We start from the raw sequence: 21,212 nt of genomic DNA on the forward strand, positions 1-21,212 counted from the left end.
TTGACACAAAAATTAAAAAATTTAAATGGGACACATGGCACAAAATTGATAATCCAATTGAAATCTTATTGAATTTTCTCTAAGCTTATATATACTTACAAATTAGTGCTTAGATCATATGATTATGATTAATTAAATTTTATTTGTCCTTAATTGAATCAACTAAAATTAATACATGTCAAAATCTTATTTATTTAAAATTTAAGACAATGATGTTACTAAAAATTATTGGATGATCCTTGAAAATAATTATGATTTTTGAATTTTAATGAGTTATCTTGTAAAAAAGAGAGGGAAAGTGTAAATTCCATAATCATAAATTTATTGGTGAACAATCTAATCATTAAGTGGCTTTAAAAATGGTTTAAAAATCATAATTATCCTTTAAAAAAATTTAAAATCATGCGAAATTCGAAAATAGTTAAAATCATATTGTGTAGTCATTTTGCAGGCATAGTAAACATGTAAATTAGGAAATTCTATTTCTACCAAAAAAAAAAAAATGTTGCATTTTGAATTATCTTTTTGATGTCACTAGTTTCACATTTTTTGCTGAAACACTAGTTTCATCTTAATCCAATGTGTGAGATACAATTTATAGTTATGGCTTAAAACTTATAAAATTTCAACCGAAATGGCACTTCAACACAGATACAAGTACCGATCAAAACATCTGTCCAGGAAATGAATGCCACTTAGCCCTTTGGTCTAGAAACTCGAAAGTTCAAATTTTGACATCACTTTTCGACTATAACTTAATTTAAATGTACAAGAGAGTAAACGTGAGTTTAAAAACTCCTAGATAGATGAATGGGATGGAAACCTAATGGTCCATTTAAATTGAGGGGAAGGAAGGGGAAATAGAATAGAATAAAATAGATTTAGTCTAAAATTAGCCTAATTTCAACCAACTCTACTTTACTTTTATCTACTTTCTCTTATTTCCTCCTCAATCCAAACATATATGTGTGTGTTTCTCAAATAAAAAAAGAAATCGTTAAAAGAAATGAATTTTTTGGCTCATTAAATTATCAAATTTAGTTTTGTATTATTGTAGAAAGAAACAGTTGTTTTCATGCAACACTACTCTCAGCAAAGAGCACGACCAGGATTTCATTAGTAATCATTTTTCACCTCCAAAACACCATCTTTCGCATCACTCAACTTGATGGGAATCTCTTATTGGATGAGTTTTTTACTGTTTTTGTTGAATCATGTCCCCCTTGTGCTTTTAGCTTCGCAAATGTGAAAATGATATATGATTGATACAAAACGACAGAGAAGAATCATCATGCTTAGAAAAGCAGCATATATACATATAGCGCTAATGGGGTTTACAGTGGAATGGCCTTTATAAGTTGGAATTTTGGTTGGACAGACAAAAAATCATGATGCTTGGAAAAGCAAAAGTGTATACATGTGGTTGTATCGGGCATGGTTTAGGTCTTATCTTTAATTCTTGAAAGCTACCAACTAAAAGGAAGAGAAATAAAAAAACGGCAGAATGCAACCTGGGTTGCTTAACTTCCTGCAAACACTGTTAGGTGGCACAATAATAAAGTAACAAGTGTCCTTGGTCAGTGAGAAGCACACGACTAATCTATTTTTTTTTTTTTTTTTTGAATGTAGCACACGACTAATCTATAAATATTATATAATTGAAACCTTTGATTAGTGGTTAACTTCTTTAAGTTGTAACACATACGCAGTGCAGAATTCACAAATTTCGACATCACTAATATTATTTAGTTATTTATTTAAGTTTTATTTTCTTTTAAAAAACAACCCGACCTAGCCCATTCAACTTTCAATAAAGTCAAGGAACTTTTTCTTTGTTTTCTCTTGGTTGGTATGGGAGACAACGTAGAAACAACTTGAAGCTGCCTTTAGCCACTGCAGCAATTTTTTTTTTTTTTTTTAATAATTTTAAAACTTTCATTCTTTGTTTCATTATTTAACACACTTTCGATATTTGTTGACAAGATTGAATATTGGTTTTTTTTTTTTTTTTTTTTTGAGAAGAAGATTGAATATTGGTTGATACTTTACAAAACTATTAATTGATAAACGGCTATATTTACTAAACTAGGTGTTTTTAACTTTTGTCTATTGTATCATAAGTTTTTTTGGAAGAGGATTCATGATAACAATTTTACTATGATTACACTTATGGCCTGTTTGGAGTAGAGTAGAGTTAACTGAAAATTGGCTAATTTTGGACTAGTTTTACTCTACTTCACTCTATTCTTTCTTAATCCAAATTGTGTTAGATAGCAATTTAGAATGAAAGATTTGAAATTTGAATGTAAAAGTGTAACTTATATTAGATGGTAATTGGTCACCTATCTCTATTTATTTATAATTTGATAGTTACAACAATGAAGGGGGAGGGGGAGAGGAATTTGAACCTTACTTCTTCTTATAAAGAGAAGTATACTATGCCATTAAACTACAAAGCTTTTGACATTAGTTATTTTACATGTGCTATAAAAGTATGAATATACCATTTTAGCTAAATCTTGATTTATTTTACGATGATATAATTACAATGGAATATGAGAAATGAAGTGTGATATATTACTCTATATTTTATTTTTAAAAAGTATAATGTAGTTTGAATAAGTTGTGAGAAAAATTAAGGGTAAAGTTATCGATGGCAATTTTTATTTTTTGGATAATTCAATAGTTGGGGGACATTGATATAAATCTTGAACGTCTCCATTTGAAAGACAAAGAGGTCTCAGTTGAACTACAAAGTTATTGACATGCTAATAGAAGCTTTTAACATTTATTTATATTATACATTTATGCAAAGTGTTATAGTGCATCGCACAGGTTTGCGACTAGTTAAATGAGTTTTCAAACCCAAACAATCCTTCTCCTCTCACCCTTCTTTCTCTCTATGCAATCTGTTGTTTCATGCTTCAACCCTAACCCACTTCTCTCTCCACCGGCTCCCAAACCTAACTCCCTCCACTAGCGCTTCCATCATCCTCCTAGGCAATGGAAAATCTTATGGAGAACCTCTTCCACGGTAGCGACTATCGTCGGCCTCTAGCCTATCCTCCCAACCACCACGTAACCCCACCACTCCCATCCTCCTTTCCCTCCGATCTTTGTTTTCTTGGTTCAAGCCCCACCACGATAGACTAGCATTGTCAACATCACTATTGACTGAGTGGTTGCTTGCAATGCCACCACTAATGGTGGCCGCCGTCCTCTCGCTGTCCTCTCTGCTCTGATTTTCAATTTTAGTTTTCCCTCTTTCTTTTTTATTTTATTTTCTTTGTGGCCTAAAGTTCCTCTCTTTGGTTTTATATTTTGATGGTTTGGGGCTTGGATTTGCTCTTGGTGGTTAGGTTTTTGCTTGATTTGGAAAAAATTTGGGTATGGTTAGGGGAAATCTTTGGGTTTGGGTGCACTTGGTTTTGTGTTTGGAATTGGGTTGTGGGGATCGGAGATCGGAGATCAAGGATAGTGGCACTAGTAGAGATCAGAGATGGTGGTGTCGGTGGAGGGAGAAAAGATTGAGGACAGTTGGAGAGATGGTGGTTTAGCTGTTTAGGGTTGTAAGGGCAAAGAGAGAAGGGTTTGTTTGGGTCCAAAAACTCATTTAATTGGTCCATGTGCTTTTCACATGACCAACGACACTTGTTACTTATTTAGTGTGCCACCTAACAATGTTTGCAGGAAGTTATGTAACCCAGGTTGCATAAAGTCCTTGCCCAATAAAAAAAAATAGGGAAAGAAAGTAACCGAGATATGAAAAATATAGCTTTTCCAACAATTAAGAGCATTCATATCAAAACTACCAACTAAAAGGAAGAGAAATAAAAAATAAAATAAAAAATAGGGAAAGAAAGCAACCCAGATATGAAAAATATAGCTTTTCCCTTCCAACAATCAATTATCATAGTCTTCAACTTTTGTTTGTGTTTCAATAAAATCCTTTCTATTCATCAAAAAACAATCATAGTCCTCAACTTTCGCACAAACTTGTCATGTTCCTTGTTTTGAACAGTTTTGCACATGGTTTTAAGTGTTTGGTGAGATTTGAATAAATAAATCTTCTTATAAAGTTGATTTTTAGCACAAACTAGTAGACATGGTAGGATTTGGATGGGTATAAGCTTTCTCTACACGATGACTTGGGTCGAGTTCCAAAATTTGGTGGGGCTGAAATTACTATTATTGATTTTAGAATTAGGACCTATATAAGGGGGGTTCTTAACCATTATTTGGATTTTAATGTTCCACCTCCTTAACTTAAACTTAGCACATCAAAAAAGCAGTTATCTCAATTGTTAAAGTCTCTTATCGTCAAATAAAAAAAATTTAGGGTTCAATCTCTACCAACACTGAAAAACCAATTCTCACTAAATTTCATCACCAAAAACACATTTTGTTGTACAAACACCAAAAGTTGAAATTATCTCTTAAAAAAAAATCAAATCACATCATATCATATGGTGTGTTCTCCCCTTTTTCTAGGTTTGTGTGCTATTAAATGAAAATGGCCATCATAACATAAAATAAGCAATGAATTACACTAATTAATGTTGCACACAACTAGTTACACATTATTGTACATAACATATAGCCTATGAAAACACGATTTCAGTTTTATAATTGTGAAATTGTGTTTTGAAACAAGATTTCAATTATGTCTCATACACACAATGTGTAAATATCACCACTCAATAAATTATAATAGGCTTGTGAGTGCATAAGCAAGAACCATGAGGATCACTGTATTCTTTGCTCCAGCTTGGTGATTAGAACTTTTAGATTCCTCTTTTTTTTTTTTTTTTTTTAAAAATTGAAGTGAAAAAAAAAAAAAAAAAGACTTAGATGATTTGTGTTTTTTATATTTAAAATTTTTTTGGATGAGTTACCTTTATTAGTTCATTATTGTTTAAAAATAAGGTATGATATACTTAAAAATAAGTTCAATTATATGGTAAAAATAAGACTAAAATCCATATTACATTCTTTAAGTTTTGGTGAATTCTAATTTTATACCTAGAGTTTAGTTTAGCTTTTTCAAAATATTTTAATCTTTAAACTTTAATAATTTTGTCAAGTTGGTCACTCCATTTATTGTCTGCTATAAAACTGTCGCCTTTGACATATTTAATACAATGCAATTTTAATAGATAAACAGCAATGGATGACAATAACCAACTAAATAGAAAGTTTGGTTCTTCTCAACCAAATAAAAATGGTTAAATTGATAATTTAGCAAATTTAAAGAGTGTAGCATGAATTTTAACCTAAAATTAAACATTTATTATGTCATTTTAAGAGCAATTGTACCAATCCGGTTAAATGCTTTTGTCTATTTTATACTAGGAACCTACTTTTTCGATTTTACATTACCACTTTTCAAAACCACTCACATTAGTTTATCTATTTTACAATCTATTCTATTTAAATAATAATATTTTTTTAGTTTTTTATTATTAGTTTATATTTTTCTTTTGTCACTATCTCTTTATCTTTTCTTTTGTCCCTATTTATCTTTTTCTTTTGTCCTTATCTCATCTCTCAGATCAATCTCTTGTCCCTCTTCTTCTTCTTCTTCTACCTTTCACGATCACTTTCTTCTTCTTCCTTTCATAGTCATGGTCAGATCACCTCCCCTCCACAAGCATCTTCTTTTTCTCTCAATGCCAAATCACCTCTCCACCATAAGCACCACAAGCACCAATCTCCACCACCAACACCGATCCACAAGCATCAAAACCCATTATGGTTGACCCATAAGCACCGATCCACAAGCATCCAGACCCATTTCCATCGACCCACAAACTTTGATCTTCACCACCAGCATCAATCCACCAATCCATAAGTGACTAACACCAAAAACCGATCCCTCTCACTCTCTCTCTATTGGTTTGTTCATGTGGGTGTACATATGTTTGTGTATCTCTGTGTTGATTTGTCTGTGTGAGTGTGTTTGTGTGGGTATGTTTGTGTGGGTGCGTTTGTGTGTATTTGAGGAAAAAGAAGATGAGGAGAGGAGAAGTCTGAGACTGAGTTCATTTTGCACATAAAGAAGAGAGAGAAAAAAAATGTGTGAAATTGTGAAATTAATAAAATAATAGTATACACAACTACAATAACCATATATATATATACTGTAACAAATGTGTAAATATACATAGTTTTAGAAGGATTGATGTGTAAAAAAGAATTTTTTTTTTACTGAGCTTAATTTGACGGTCTCAAATATATATATATATATATATATATATTTAATTCTTCTTATATTCTACAATATTTTTAGCTAATAAGCAATTCCTAAACCTATAATTTTGGTGAGTTCAATGAGCACTAGCATCAGCCATTTTGTTGGGTAAAAATAGCTTGAGCCCGATTAATTAATTCAATTACTCAAATTGATTAGTTAGGTCAAATTACATGTAAATTGTGAAGGCACCAAATAAACTAAATGCAACAGAAATTAAATTGACATGATGATTCATTGACAAATGGGGAAAACCTTTCGTAAGGCAAACACCCTACTGGATGAATTTAAGGTCACAACTCCCAAAAATCCACTAATCAATAATCAAACAGTTACAAGTATAAAGAACCTTACCATTACCCTAACCTATCCCAAAATACCAACCTACAGTTAAACCTTTACTCCAATACCCAATTGGACTTGATCTTGTAGTAGTCTTCTTTCCTTTGTTGCACAAATCTTCAATCTGTGATTAACTCCTTTGCACAGATCCTAGTACGTGACTAACTCTAGCAACTTAAATGATATTTGTTGGCTGCAGAGTTTTTCATTTCATAAACGATAAAGATCAGGAAGCACTTAGTTACAAAACCCTATGGCGTACAAATACAGTAGCTTTACATAAAATATATGAGTTCTAGGTCTCTATATCCATGTATGACAACTTTTAAAATCTGTCTTATATATGACTAGGGTTGTGAGAAAAGAAACCTTAATCAAATAATACCGCATGGGCCGAATTTTAGATTTGGAAATTCTGAAATTGTAATTCTTGATAGATTGAGCTTGTGTTGAGCTTCTTCATTTAACCTCGATAACAGTATTTGTTAAGCTTTTGTTGAGACTTAATGAATCAGCTTTTCTTTACTTGTTTCTTAGATCAATCTTCATGACTTTAAAGATACCACTTGATATGTTTAAGCAACATACTTCTTAATACATTAAACCTAACTTAGATTTACTCAATTACAAGTAAAATTCGTTTTGTCAAAGAATTAGCCAATTGCATAGTAACAATCTCCCCCTTTGGTAATCCGTGACAAAACTAGGAGCATAATTATGAAAGAAGTATAAAACAACAATCTCCATAACTATTACACAAAAAGTACATAAGTCTAACTGCTACTATGAACTCTTGAAAAACTTTGCAAAAAGAGAGATCATGACATGAAAGATTTGCAACCTGTCTTAGCTCAAACACTTGAAAAAAAAAATCCATCAAGGCATCAAGTGTGAAATGTGGACAAGTTATATAAAAGAAGAAATATGTGCATAAAGAGAGAAAAGAAACAACACATGTGAGATAAAGGTCAAAAACATACATCATATATATATATATATATATATATATATAAAGTACAATGTATGTACAAAGGTCACAAGACCAAGATACATGTAATGAAAACTATACAACAAAAACCTCACTACATATCTCAAGACACTCTCCCCTTATCACTATTCTAGCTTTCTCCCTAACATCATGACAACTCTTATAATCAAAACTACATCCCCTTTTTGTCACAAGTGACAAAAGGTGAATCATTGAGAAACAGTCACCTCATCATTACTAGGCAGCCAGAAGCATCATCACTCTCATCATCTCCACCATCATAAGACTCCTCAACAAGATCAGGTGAAGGAGGAGTAAAACCGCTAAGATGAGACTGTCAGCGAGTGATATGACCAATCTTGGTGTTCATCTAACACATCTCATCAGAAAGATGGTCTAGACGACTACCAAAATCAGCATGCATGTGCTAAAGCTAATCCATGATAGCAGCAAAAGATGCCTCAACTCTAGAAAAAGAAGAAGATGGAGCAGATGTAGAAGAAGGCCAAGAAGCGTAAGCAGCATCCTTAGCAGCACAAAAAGTAGCCTCCTCCTGATAAGCGAGGGTGGACTCGTCGCGAGGCCGCTTGGCCTTAGCGGCCAGCTATGCATCACTCCTCCGTAGAGATCCTTAAGTAATGGCACCCATGATAGGAAAGAGGGGGGAAGAAGGGATAGTGACGTGCATGTGTGTGAGGATGCATGTGATAGCTGAAGGAAAAATTAGCTTATCACGTGTGGCAGTGTCTTGATAGGTATCTATCATAGATACCAATGAGTCAAAAATTTATGGTCGTCAATATGCGAAGATCGTCATTTACCCAAAGAAGACATTACACATTTATTACGATCATTGATAATGAAACGTAACGAATGGAGCAACGTTCACAGAATGAGTTATGAACTTCAGACAAAGATTTTGTAACACATTAGCCATTGAGCATAAATACAGTGATTCATTGCTCATTGATTAGGCATTCAACTATAAAAGAGAAAGCAATAGAAACCCAAGGTACGACCAAATGATACACACAAATACTCTATGAAAATCACTCTCTAGTCTGTTTTTTCTCTAAGAATCTTTCTCCCTTATTGAATTAAGCATCAGAGGCGGTCGGCAAATGCCACACCAACGTCTTATTTTTCCACCCAGTTCAATTTGCAAGTTTTCCATCTATAGAGATGACCCCATTCACAGCATCATCCATCCGCTACTACAAGGAGCTCAACTGCTGATTTTTTGCATCATTAGATACTATCATGTGTGATGGAAAGTCTATAGAGAGAACCTCCAAGAGAGAGAAAAAAATGAGCACAAGGTTCGGTGATAGTGTTATAGTGAGACCATGAATTAAGAAAAAGGTTATCACCATATTAATGATCCTTGGACCCTTAGCAAAGGCAGTAATGGTGAAATTTAGAAGACCACCCCACAACATGGCCTTTTCACAGAAACGTGTGGCCAACTCATCTCAAGAGATAAAGCGTAGACGAGGATGACTAGGATAGTCCGAATGAACTACACTAGGAACGTGTAGTACTTCGGAAATAAGCTCCAGAGTAACTATGGTACATGTTCCTCTGAATACCATAGTAAACTAAGGAGCAGAGGTATCGGTAGCATGTATGTTCAAGTAGAACTCCTATATAAACATGCTAGGACACCTTGAGGGTTTCTCAAATAGAGATTCCCAACCTTCAGAGCTAAACGCACCGGGTAGAGGAGTGTCTGGAAAATCAGACAGAAGGACATTGCGTTCTGAGTGAATCGCCCAGTGGTAGACATTGCATTTGGTACCCCTTACTACTCAGGCCCCTGTTCCCCAATGATGAACAAACTCTAAGGCCTGAGGCCAGTTTATAACCCAATCAGATATCAAATTGACTTGAGGAGTGTTAAAATAGAAAATATAACCTTTTTAAATGAGCAAAAATCTATTTTTGGAGATAAAATGACCAAAGTGGCCCTTGGCCTGTGTACGCGGGTCACGGCTTGCGTACACGGGCTAAAACATGCGTACGTAGCTAGGGTTTCAGAATTATAAGAAAGGCAAGCTTTTTGTAACAATAATTGAGGTTTGGAATGAATCCCACATCGTCTGGGGGCACTTCCAAACCCCATTTTTTTCACTATATAAAGCCTTTCATGGTACATTTTTAAAAACACAGAATTCTCATGGGAAAATCCTAAGATTCACTAGAAAATAATGAAATCAAAAGGGAGTTTTTCACAAAACACCCTCAAGTCAATTTTATTTGATTGAGACATTTTTTGGCCCCAATCCTTTTAGTTTAACGTTGCTAATCACTTTCTTATTAGTTTGTAAATAGATTTGACTAAGGGGAACGGTCAAAAATCAAGTTTAGGAGATTTTTGTTTTAAGGTATTCTTTCTAGCCTTTTTTTTATTTTCTGTCTTTCTTTTCCTACTTTAATCTTGTTTATGGTTTGGTTTTTGTTTATGTATGTTTTCCTAAGGTAGTGTATAGTTTTGTTTATGTTCTGAGCATGCTAGGTTGCTAGAATTAGGTTTTTTGCTTGTGTTTTGTTTTTGCGTTTTAGGTGTTTTGGGCAAGAACTTGCGTATGCATAATCTTGCCTGTGCACGCAGCCCTGCTCTAGCGTGAGTGATTCCGTTACCCAAAAACCCTAATTTTTTGTTTATTTGTTTTATTTCTACTTCCACATATTTGTTCTGTTTAGCCTCTTTTTCACATGTTTTAGGCTCTATAAGCTCCTGTTTACCTCTTTCATATGCTTGTTTGTTGTCACATGTTTAGATTAGGGTTTGTCTTAGTTTTGAATGCCCTTCATTCACATGTCCATGCAATGATGCCATAGATGTTGTGTTACTGCAAAGTAAAAGGTAAGTCATACATTAGAAATCTCCATGCATTTGTGTTTTGGTTTTATTTTCATGTATGATGAAACATGCTTAGATGTATGATTAGGGTTTCTATTGCTTTGATGCCATGATTAGATGAATGCTAGGGTTTCTTATGTGGGTTTGGCTCTCTTCTTGCTTTGTGGATTGATAAGTATGTTTGTTTAGGGTTAAAGATGTCATATTATATGCTAGATGCATATTAGTGTGTGTGTGTGTGTGAGTCTAGGACATAAGTATTGAGCTAGTTTTTAATAGAGTTAAGGTAAAAAACACAATGATGGGAGGCCAACCTTACGGTTGGGCGATCTTGTGTGCTTAATACCTTCCCAAGAGCATACCTAAACTCCAAACCCATAATCTGGTAGTAAGATCAATGGTCCTTCCTCGAAAATGGCATTATATATGTGGTTCTTAGACCATTGCAAAAACTAGGTGATGACTCCCCCCTTGTGTCCACACCTATCACTAAAGTTTTCATTAAAATCCTTTTGGGATTTTGAATCATGGAACTTGTCTCAAATGGGAATAGAAGGAAGAGAAGAAGAAGATGAAAAACCATGATGAGATATCAGGTTCTTCGAAGGAAAAGACTTCCTAGGTGCCATATCAGAGATATTAGAGAAGAGAGCAAAAAGAAAAAAACACAACAGAGGAGATGCTTAGGAACGGAAAAAGAAAAGAAGAACAATACATGGGAATGCATGAACATGTTACGTGAAAAAGAAATAGCATCATGGGTAAGAACACAATCCAAACTATGGCACTCACAAATTTTTAATCAATCACACAACCTATAATGCATGAAAACATTATTATAATGCTAGAGAATGCAATGCATGTTCATGTGAGATCAACTTAACAAAACCCAACCCAAAATTTTTAGTAAAAACACAAAACCCCAAATATCCCAACAAAATAAAAAACCTAGGTCTAAAATGCATGAGATGCATGAAGAACAAGAAAAGGAAAAAGAAAAAAAAAACACTTAACAACAAGTTTGAGCTTGGGATAGGCCGAATTCTTGAAGAAAAGAAGGTTTTTGGTGAAAATAGATGGTTTGGATTAAGAGAGAAGAGAGAGGGATAGAAATATTTGGATGAGAAGTGAAACGGGTCAATCCTCGAATATATATAGAATTAAGCATCTCAATAGATCAAGAGGTATTGAGGAGGTGTCAAGAACAAAATCTCGATAGATCGAGAGGTATCAATGTGGTGTCGACAGCCAAACTGCTTCGATGGATTAAGATGGTGTCGAGCTTCTATCGAGCAAATAGAGAGTTTAGAAATATGGCTCGATGGATTAGGCTATCTATTAAAAGGTATCGAGAAAACCTAGGAAAACTTCGATAGAAAAGGCTTGTGTCAAGAGGTATCGAGCTTCTATTGAGTTTGTGTTGTGCAAACAAAGACAAGGTTTTTCAAGGAGGGAAAAACACGTGATGAATGTACACAAGATAGACACCAAATCAACCATTAAAGAGGCATGTTAAGCACTCAAACACATCAACAACTCTAGATGCAAGGCATTCCTAGATCAAAACACACACTAAGCAAGTCTAACCAATTTTATTTTCAAAAACAAATTATGATATGGTTTAGTAAGCTTATACTATCACACGTATTTCTTGTGATGGTTAAATCACAATGTACCTATACAATAGTATCAAGAGTAGCAAAGAGTATGTGTGTTATGTGTAAAACATTTGCAAGAAAGTATAAATGTCTCATCATATGAAGAGTAATGATATAAGAGAATCAAATACATCCACACACAATCATAATTATTTGATGGGGACCATCACTTTTGAGGTATATCATATAACTCCCACATCTCCTAGAAACACGCTTGCAACCATATTTAAAAGCATTTTGATTCTTTTTGCTTTTCATGTTCTTTGCATATTTTTTTTTTAAGCATATAATGACATATCATGCATGGGCATATAAGAGAGAGAAGAATTACCTAATTTTGTATGCCAAAAATCTTGTTTTTGCTATGCAAATGCTACACCTTACTGAGCATAGCTTTCATGAATTGTACACAGATATTTTATGATTGACGAATTTTAGTAGTGAGATGATTATTTATACCTTTCTCTTAGGCTATTTTAGTTATTCTCATCAAAAAGAGTGATAAAGATATGAATTATAAAAGATTAACCAAATCATACAAATCATAGAACGAGCCACAAAGCTCACACTACTTAGTTGTGCATGAAGATGCTCATCTAAGTTATAAGAGATACAAAGTTGAGAAACTTTGTTTCAAAGGTCATCCAAGATACACAAGTACCAGTATACACAGTAACAAAAATACACATTGTTTTTGTTTTTTTTGTTTTAATTAAAAGCCAAAAAAAAAAACACACACACACACACACATAAACAAGCATATTAAAAAGCAATAAAGACAAGATTGACTTAAAAACAACCAACCAAACACACAAGAGATGCAAGAACAAACATAGAATCATTTGAAGGAGTCTTTTTCCTTCCAAATAGGAGACTTGGAGGGAGATAAACCTTTCTTGTTCTGAGACCTCTAATGAGGAGAATATGAAGGGGGATTAAACCCATTGAAGTTTATCAAGAACATCATAGCTTTTAAAAATTCTCCAAGAGGGGCCAAAGAGTTTTAAAGTTGATTTCGGCCTCCAAAAGATAGCTCATTATTGCTTTGTTGAGTGGCAAGCCATTTCTAACAATTTGGACGAGCATGTCTCGATGCTCCAGAATAATGACAGAAATTAGGTTTCTTTGGTTGAGAATTCTTTTTAGTGGAGCGATGAGTGTTATGCTTAGTTTCTTTAACAACCTTAGGGGTTACTCCAGAATGGATTTACCTTTATCATGCTTAACCTTACTCACATTTTCAATTTTGGGGTCAATTATCTCAGGTTTAGCTTTAGAAGTAGGAGAAACAAACATAATATTATTCAAAGCACAAGAGGAAGTACCACAAGAAGAAAGAGAGAGAGAGTGATCATACTCAAGACCAGTTTTATCAGATGTGGCCTTTTGGAAATTCAACATTTCATCTAGCTTAGCACTTGAAGTCATTTCTAATTGAGCTCTTACTTGAAATAGCTCAGTATCTAGTTTCTTGTTCTTCTCAGCCAAGAAATTGTTTTCAAACTGCAATGCTCCAATGGTTTGATTTTCTTTATCAACTTTAGTGGATAGTTCTTCTCATTCCAACTCTACTTCACTCAGCTTCCTTGTGGCTAGCCTATAAAGCTTTTCATGCTTCTCAGAATTCTTATACAGCTTTGAGTAGGCAATATGGATATCATCTTTTTCATCCATCTCTTCAAATTTGGACTCCATTAGTTCCTCTTCCTCATCAACTAGTTCTTCGAACTCCTTAGACAAATCAAAGTGGTTGTGAGGGCGCTGACTATCCCTTCTTAATCACTATCCTATGAGTCTGCTTCTGGTTTAGTATCACTCAAGGTGGCAGCTAGGGCTTTGCTCTTGCCAATTGACTTGAAATAGGTAGGACATTCTTGCTTCATGTGTTCATACCCTTAAGACCCATAGCATTTTGGACCAGTTGGAATGTTTTTGCTTTGTCCACCTTCTTTGGATTCTCTCTTGAATTTATTTTGAGACTTAAATTGAGAAAATTCAAACTGTTTGTGATCCTTGTCATTCTCTTTGTGTGGACACAATGAGGAGTCACCACTTGTCAATGTGTGGCCTCGATCGGGGTGGAAAACCACCGTCGTGGGCCTTCGTTTGACCACCCACCGTGGAGACACTCCTGCGCGTGGACCCTCGTTGAAGGGCCCCTCTCTCTCTCTCTCAGAGTGGTGCAAGTGGTGTGCATGTGTAGTGTGTGGCGTGGTTCACACGGAGCTTCGGGTACTCTCTTTCTCTTGAAGGAAGGTAGGTCTACCTTTGGCGTTTGCGGCAAGAATCTGAGCTAAATTTTAAGGGTTTTTCTAAGGTGTGATTAGTCACCTGTTTCTAGTTGATTTTATTACCAATCTTAGGTTAAGAAAAATGGCAATTTTCTAAACTAATGTGGATGGCAAAAAAAATCTTGATTCTTAGGTCCAAAAGTTTGGTTACGTGTGGGGAAGGTGTTAGGCACCCCACAACGTTTGTCCAAGGACAACCTTTAGTTTTGATAAAACCTTAATTTTCGAAGTTTGGCAATAAAAACATGATTTTGGGATTAGCTTTCAGGGCTTTATATGCATGGAGGCTTTGAGGTTTAGCTTTTTGAATGAGTGTGGTCCCAATCTAAGCTTTCCTAAGGCATTCAGGTAAAGTGCCAAATTTCAACAGTGAAAATCTAGCTACATGTCACCATACTTTCGTGGTGGAAATTAGGAATTGCTTGCCTTAGGTGACACGGACTATGACGATTACACTGGAAGGGAGCGAGCAGGTATATATATACATACATCATGCACAATGCAAGCACACAGAGTGGGAAAGTAAATGCCTACATCCCTAGAGCATAGCCTAAAATATAAATGCAGGAAAGTAAACAGGGGTTGCCATACTCTAGAGATAAGGACGAATGGTACATGACATGATATACCTAATATAACCCATCTAAGAGAGAAAGAAAGGAGGAAGCAAGGGGGTTTAAAAGAGTACATAGCCAAATGGGAGATGCTAGACCCTTAAATCTACTGAACACAGTCTCTTGGCTTATATCCACATGCTCGCATCCTTACCCATTTTGCTTGCACCTGGGAGACCGTGCCCTAGATCCATGCGCCCTTACTCCGTGTGTGTACATGTAAAGGCAAAGATAAGAAACTAGCAGACAAGCAATGGAAAGAAAGAGATGCATAGATAATGCACAAAGGGAGCAAAAGCAAACAAACAAGATAGATATGGCAAGCATAGCGTGTGGTGGGAGACATGACAAGCAAAGATAAACAAACAAACAAGAAGGCAAGAAGGCAAACAGGCAAGCAAGCAAACAAGAAAAAAGTCAAACAAGCAAAAAGGCAAACAAAGAGACGGTGTCCATGAGAAATAAATGTAGGTTTGGATCAAATGTCCATAGCTTCATTGTGTTGAAGTATGGATGACAAACTAGCAAGCAAGACTCATGCATGAACATGTGAGCAAGCGTGTAAAGATGCATATAAAGCCAACAGATGGCACAAACAAGCATGGCAAGTGTATTATCACACGAGCGGAAAAAGGAGAAAGGTATGCACAAAGCAACCAACATCATGGTGATGCATCCCAAGTGGTTACATCCAAACAAAGTCTCAAGGGCATCTGACGTAACCACACAACCACAAACCAGCTAAGGGCATCAAGCGTGGCAAAGCCTAGAACAAGAGAGGCCAGCACAAGTATAAAGCATAGAAGCAAGCAAGCATAGACATGCAAATAGGGATGATCCAAACCCTTTGATATGGGCCAAGGTGTATGGACGAAGACAAAGACCATAGGGTCTAGATCGAGTCCTAACCAATAGGCCAAAACACAAGAAAATGCGATAAAAGGAACAAAATGGCTACAATAGCACATGGCATGACAAACAAGGTCAAGGTCTAAACACATAAACATGGCATGAAGCGCACAAGTACATGGAAGATAACATAAAACATGTAGAGAACATTGATCCAAAGCATGTAAACACACCGATCTACACATATAAGCATGAAAATGCACATGTAAGCATGTGGATATACATCTAAGCATGTAGATATAAACATAAAGGCATGGGAGAATGCAAATCCAAGCATACAAACATGTGAATGCATAAACATAGGCATAGGAGCATAGAACATGCATACAAAGATATAGATTTAAGCAAGGCATAAACGCAGACATGATATTAAGCATGTGGACATATAGATCCAAACATCAACACATAAAAAAAAAGGATCTAAACAGGGCATAAAAGCATAAAACATGTAGGAAAGTCTAATAAACATATAAACGAGCATAGAAACATGTGGATCTAGCCAAACAACACATGAGAAAGATAGATTTAGGCTCAAACACATGGTATGAGACATGGAAGCATGTGGATCTAACATAAAAAACATAGGAAAGAGAAGATATAAGCATAGAAAGCATGGCATAAAGCATGAAAACATGTAGATCTAAACATATAAGCATGTACGGATGTAAATCTAAGCATAAAACATGGCATGAGGCATAAAAAGCAAGACAATTTAGCTAGAAGCACAAACAAAGCAAGAAACATGCTAAAGAAAGTAATAAATTATGTTATTCAAGCAAAAAGAAAGGATAAGAAGCTTGATGAAGCTTTAAAGAAAAATAAGTATGGATAGTAGTTAAAAAGCTATATTTATACCCCTTAAACTTAAAATCCAAGGTATGGAACCAAAGAGAGGAAGATGGAGGGTATGAACACTACCTTATATTTTTAGAAAAGAGATAAGAATCAAGAAACTTTGATGTGTTTTTTAGGAGAGAAATATGGTGAGAAAAGAGAGGAAAAAAATGCCTAAAAAATGCCCAAACAACTCCCAAAAACCCCATTTTTTGGTTCTGGTACAATCTGAGGTGCCAAGGGCTATAAATTACTTTCTGAGGCTCGGTGCACCTTGTAGGGCCACCATGTTGATGTCATCATAACATCAGCAAATTCATCATATTGCACTTTTTCAGTTTTGACTTCGGATGCGCATTTAGAAGTCTTCCTAGACTCAGATTTAGGCGATCTTGGTGTCCCTAGAAAACTCTGGATGTCTAGTTTTCAAAAAGCTAAATAAATTAAAATTCCAATGGATGGATCAAAAGTTGTGACCTCGGGAAGTGTGCTGACATGCTTTTCACGGTTTTTTAAATATCTCAACTATTTTAACTCCAATTTCGACCCGTGAATAGTTGTTAGAATGAGAATTTGATTATCTTCACAATAAAAATGGTCTTAGCCTGTTTTGATGACTGGATCAAGATTAAGGTTTGTAGGATCTACCGAGAGTCAACTCTGAGTCAAACTTGGTCAAGGTTGCTAAAAATCTCTGAGGAGCTCGGGTTTGATTACAAACCATGCAAAATGTTATTTTGTGAGAATTTTGACCTTGTTTGACCTTTGGTCAACCCAAGGTTGATTAAGAACATTTGGGTTGAGAAATGCACTTTGAACACTATAGTGTCCAAACGAGTTGCACCATCCATTATATATGTTCTTGTGACCTCATGGAGAGAAAATGATATTTTTGGGTTTTTCAGCATCCGACACGCAAATCAAAGGCGGACAAAATATGATATCAACACCACCTAGTTTTTGCAATGGTCTAGGAACCATATGTATAACATCTTCTAGAGGAAAGACCATTGATCTTACTGCCAAAGATATGGGTTTGGAGTTAAGGTATTGTTTTGGGAAGGTGTTAGGCATCCAAAACCGCCCAACTCTAAGGTTGGCTTCCTCTCATTGTGTCTTGTGTCTTATGTCTTAACCCTATTAAAAACACACTCAACATTGTTATTCTAACTCACATACACACTAGCATTCATCTAACAATACAACATGGCATCAATCATCCCATAACCTAATCATCCATCTATCATGACATATCACAGCCCAAGCCTAAGCATACATCTATCATGGCATATCACAACCTAAGCATACATCTATCTCATCTCATCCAAGACAGAAAGCATATCACAAAATAGTAGCATTGAAAGGGCATTAATATCAATCATATTCCAAACATCAAAGCATAGCATCATGACATTAATAAAGCATATTCATCATGTTCATAAACCATGTCATGCCCATCATATCAATCAAAGGCATGTTCATGTAATTATACATGACTTAGCTCACTTACCTCATAGCACCACAACACCTATGCATCAATGCATATTCATGTTCATATGCAAGTTCATGTGATTTATCCAAGATATAAACCCTAATTATCAATCTATCAATCCAAACATGTTGAAATATGTTATTTTACAAACCCTAAGCCTAAACATGTGAAAACTAGACTCAATAAGACCTAAAAATGTGATTAAAACTAATCAAAACAAACAAAATAGTAAAAACCCTAAATCTGCGTTTTTGGGCACGAGGATGCGTACACATACATAAGTATGCATACCCATGCCTCTAGTATGCATACACATACATAAGTATGCACACGCATACCGTCTAGAAACATAGTTTTAAAACAAGCAATAAACAAAAATCAAACAAAACCTAGCATGCTTCTAATATATAACCAAACAACTTAAACTAACAACAAAAATATCAAAGATCAAAAAAAAGGAAAAACAAAACAAAACTTATTCCTAAACATGCATTGGATTTAACAACAAATAAGAACAACACTTAACATATCAAAACATGTTCATCAATATATCCAATCATATTAACTTTCCAATCAAAACATGATGAGACAAAACAAAATAAAATCAAACAAAAGAAAACATATTTCTAAGCATGAATAACATATAAATTAACTAAGAACAATAAACTATAAAAGATCCAAATCAAGGAAAAGCCATGAAGAGAGACTCACCTTGTTATGGAACACAAACTTGATTGTTGTTTAATCGGCCCCTTAAGGCCTACACAACAAAATCAAATGACAATAAAAGGAATCAAATTATTTCAATAGTTCATAAGTGATCACAACTCAAAATAAAAACATGTTCTTGAAAAGGGTTTTAAAAGGATTTAGAAAGTAGTTTTTGCCTTAAGACCACTAGAAAGAGGTTTTAAAGAACCAATAAACGTTCATGGTAGTTGTGTGTGCCAAAAATTAGAGTTAGAAAAGTGTTTTGGAGTGGTCTAGGTGAAAAATCAACTCTCTCTTGCTAGGGTTTAATTTTGGGGCATAAAGATGTATTTATATGTTTAAACTAGGATTTTTAGGCTTATTTTTAGGGTTTTGGACGTTTCAAAGGGTCTAGGGGCAGGGCCCCATCAAAGAGGGAGGCTTTGGACCCTAAAACATGAAGTTTTGGGCCTCTAGATAGTGGCTTGCATACGCAAGTTTGAAGTTATGCACGCGTGCATGCTCCTCGTGCATGCATGCTTCCCTAGAAACCCTAATTTTGATAGCTCTAATGGCCCAACTTCAAATGGTCACAACTCACTCAATTTAAGTCCAAATTGGGCAAATTTGTTTTTAAATTGAAGCCCAGGATGCCTACTTTCCAATGAAGCAAACTCCACTAAAAACTTATTTGTAGATCAAAAGTTATGGAAAAAAAAAAGTGAATACAGGTCATTTTTTAGCATCATTTTCAAAGCAATTTAAACACTTTTGAGTTGTGATTACTTTCAAACTATCAAAATAATTTCAATTACCTTTTGTAGAAATGTCAAGATAGTCATTGGGACCGGAGACTAAAGTTTATTAACCGGGTACAAAATGAGGTGTCTACACCTTAACATTCGCATTCTTGATGAACTTCTTGAATTGTCTGGTAATATAAGATTTGAAATTTGAGTTCTCATCCTCAGATGATTCATCTTTTTCATCATTCTTGGCTTTTAGAGCCATATTCTTGCTCTTGCTTCCTTTGTCAATCCTCTAGACCTAATTTGTAGGTTTGTAGATTCCCATTCAACCTCGTCAAAGGAATAGAGTCAATGTCTTTTGATTCTTCAATGAAAATGATCTTAGCATGGAACCACTTTGGAAGAGATCTGAGAATTTTCCTCACGATTTTAGGCTTTGGGATCATCTCACCTAAGTTGAAAGCAAAATTCACTTTGTCTTTGAGTTTAGTATAGAATTCATCAAACGCTTCATCATCATCCATCCTTATTTCTTCAAAACTTATGGTAAGCCTTTGAAACTTGGAATCTTTCACAGCTTTGGTACCTTCATAGGTGTTTTGAAGGATTGTCCATGCTTCATTTGTACTCTCAGTGGATGAGATTTTCTTAAACTCCTCGTTAGTCACAACACTAAACAAGGCATTTAATGCTCTGCGGTTGAAATTTGTAGTTTTGATCCTGTCATCATCCCAAGACGTAGGCGGATTAGTAGGTTTGGTCCATCCAACCTCAATAGCCAACCAGACCTTTTCATCTAAAGATTGCAAAAAAAACTCTCATGCGTACTTTTCAGTATACATAGTTAGTACCATCAAACAGAGGAGGTATAATCAATGATTGTCCACGATCCATAACAACAGAGGTCAATGGATCACACAACAAAAATTAAAACCTATTCAGAGTGTGTCCGCTCTATTACCACTTATTGGGTTAAAATAGCTTGACCTCAGTTAATTAATTTAATTACCACAGTTAATTAATTAAGACAAATTACATGCAAATCGTGAAGGCACCAACAAATTACCAAATAAACTAAATGTAGCGGAAATTAAATTGACACAGTGATTTGTTGACAAATGGGGAAAACATTTTGCAAGACAAAAACTCCACCGAGTGAATTTAAGATTACCATTCCCAAGAATTCACTAATCAATAATCAAGCGGTTACAAGTATAAGGAATCTTACTACTATCTTGGCCTATCCTAAAATACCAACTTACAGTTAAACCTTTGCTTCAATACCCAATTAGACTTGATCTTGTTGTAGCCTTCTTTCATTTATTGCACAAATCTCTAATTTGTGACTAACTCTTTTGTACAGATCCCAGTATGTGACTAACTCCAACAACTTAAATGATTGTTGTTGGTTACAAAGTTCTTCACTTCATAAACGATAAAAATCTGGAAGCACTTGGTTGGCGTACAGACGAAGTAGCTTCATATAGAGTATATGAGTTCTAGGTCTCTGTATCCGTGTATGACGGCCTAAA

Source organism: Quercus robur, chromosome 10 (assembly GCF_932294415.1).
Source record: "Quercus robur chromosome 10, dhQueRobu3.1, whole genome shotgun sequence".
NCBI classification, from domain to species: Eukaryota; Viridiplantae; Streptophyta; class Magnoliopsida; order Fagales; family Fagaceae; genus Quercus; species Quercus robur.